The sequence below is a fragment of the Coregonus lavaretus genome, assembly GCF_964263955.1.
Source record: "Coregonus lavaretus genome assembly, chromosome: 6".
In the NCBI taxonomy this organism is placed as follows: Eukaryota; Metazoa; Chordata; class Actinopteri; order Salmoniformes; family Salmonidae; genus Coregonus; species Coregonus lavaretus.
The window spans coordinates 3,254,008-3,256,747 of NC_139993.1; the positions used below are offsets into that span (position 1 = coordinate 3,254,008).

Here is a 2,740-nt window from a genome sequence, read left to right on the forward strand (position 1 = left end):
CTCCCTTGATTGTCAGTGATTTACCTGTCAGGGGGTAGTTAAAGATATGGCCCTTTGAGATGAAATAAGTTTTAGTGCTTGCTCTTGTGACACCCACGTAGCTTCTCTGGAACTGAGTCCTCCTCTTCAGTTCTCTGGAACATCAACATTTACCTGGAATGAATTGGGCTGAGAACTCCCCACCCACCCTTCCTCTCTCTGTCAGCGCTACCCTATAAAAGCAGAGACATCTCTCCACTCTGCACTAGAACACCTGATTACAACAACCTTCAAGCGCGCCACTGCACCGAGGAAGAACACACAGACACAGGTAAATACATTATTTTAAATACATGCTTTAGGTTCTCTTTATTTTTTACATTGTAGAATAATAGGGAAGACATCAAAACGATGAAATAACACATATGGAATCATGTAGTAACTGTATTAGGTTCCGACACAATAAAATATATTGAACTCCAGATACAATTTGGCAGCTTGAACAGATGTGTGTCTCATGGCTGGAACAGTTACTCTCAAATAGTGATCATTTGGCAGAGTTGAAAGATATTGGTCGATATTACTTAACAAGCAGAGCTTTGGTTCACACAACACAAATGACATATAACACATTGGACATGAAACAAAGATACAAATGTAACAGCACAACAAAGTAGATAAACCATTTTTTTTGCAGGTGCCTTTTCATTTTAAACACCGAATAGTGCTTTCTAACGGTCGTCACTAGTTACCACAGTCACAAAGTGATAAACCCTGCCAAATCATTTAAAGACTTACAATTAGCATAAGGACCAAGACATCGCAAAATACATGCAATGCCACTTAGTGCAATGGTGAGAAATAATGATAAATTGCAGAGATAAACTTTGCTTATCGAGATCTGTGCTTTATGTGGACAGTTTTGATTAGGAATATTCTTTAATTTAATCAGTGGTATAAGGTACTTAAGTAAAAATACTTTAAAGTACTACTTAAGACGTTTTTTGGGGTATCTGTACTTTACTATTTATTTTGACAACTTTTACTTGACACCCAAAAGTACTAGCTACATTTTGAATGCTTAGCAGGACAGGAAAATTGTCAAACTCATACACTTGTCAAGAGAACATCCTGCTCCCTCTGATATGGCGGACTCAATAAACACACATGCTTCGTTTGTAAATGTTTTCTGAGTGTTGGAGTGTGCCCCTGGCTATCTGTAAATTAAAATAACAAAATGGTGCCATTTGGTTTGCTTAATATGAGGAATTTGAAATGAATTTTACTTTTGAATACATACGTATATTTGAGCAATTACATTTACTTTTGATATTTCAGGATATTTAAAACCAAATAATTTTACTCAAGTAGTATTTTACTGGATGACTTTAACTTGAGTCATTTTCTATTAAGGTTTCTTTACTTTTACTCAAGACAATTGGGTAATTTTTCCACCACTGAATTTAATCAACTTAACCCTTAATTATCCTCTTTCTCTCCCCCTCTCTTTTCTCTATCGTTGCAGCAATGGATTGTGCTTCACATACCAACAGGCAAAATGACTGCAATAAAAAAAAACCTGTTGCCAAATGTCCTACAAAACCAGGCCAAGACATATCATGCCAAGACATATCAGGCCAAACCATATCAGGCCAAACCATATCAGGCCAAACCATATCAGGCCAAACCATATCAGGCAGTGTGAGCGGCAATATTTCCATTGGCAGCCAGACCAATAAACCCAGTCATACCGGTATGTAACCCTATCCAGTGGGAGGGAATCTATATATGAATGAATAATAAATACATTCATATTTTATTGTTTTATGGCCATTCAACATGGGAATATAACACACATTGATATTAGACATTTCAAAGCATAAAGTAATTACATTTCACAGCTCAGTTCCAGCACCAGCGTAAATATAGATACAAATAGAAAATTGTTTATTGTTGCTCATAGCAGTGTTCTCAGCAAACTTCTAATACTGACAACCACATTTATTTCAGCACTGTCCAATGACTCTCTCTCTCTCGTTCCCTTAGCTTAACAAAAAACTCCCAGAAAAACTGTCGCAGCCAGCATCACCATAGCCAACATAACAGGTGGCAGAGTGGGTCTCTACTACAAGGCAGAGAAGATGGCTCTCTGTGACCTCATCAAGGGGAGTCAACTCAAGGGCGAATCCATCCTTATCCTGGAAGACACCTTTAAGAAGACCCCTCTTCCTCAGAACCTCGATTTCACTGGCTTCCAAGTAGAAAGTGACAATACACACAGATTAAACTACATACAAATTATTGATTACAAATAAACTGAATATATCACAGATATGTGAAAAAGTGCTGAGTGTATGGTCGAAATCAGCAATATAATCACTGTAGGTTTTGGACCAAATAATAAATGTTACCAAACTGAGAAAATGTGTTCTGTAAGATGTTAGGAGTGTGTGTGGGATTACATTACATGATTGGGGTTGCCACCAGATATCCTACATACTCATACTAATTTTAACAAACGTCAACAACACAAGATTGTAATCAAAGTTTTATTTCTAAGGTTGTAGTCATGTTATTTCAAGCATACAGGGTGATGGTGCAAGACACGTACAGGGAGCACAAATATATATAGCAGAGAAAAAATCTGCACATCTCCTCATTACACTGGTTTAAAAACCATGTGAACTAGAATGTTAGATGCATGCAGTGTTTCCCAACTAAAGGTTTGATGATTAGTTGAATCAAGTGTTAGTGCTAGGGT

At 37.2% G+C, this 2,740-nt stretch overlaps 1 long non-coding RNA gene across 1 annotated transcript; it reads left to right on the forward strand.

Moving 5' to 3' along the window:
- The first annotated feature begins 243 nt into the window (after positions 1 to 243).
- LOC311130869 lies at positions 244 to 2,740 on the forward strand. The gene is made up of 3 exons (XR_014613401.1): positions 244 to 310; positions 1,505 to 1,732; positions 2,026 to 2,740. It is a non-coding gene; the product is annotated as an uncharacterized lncRNA (long non-coding RNA).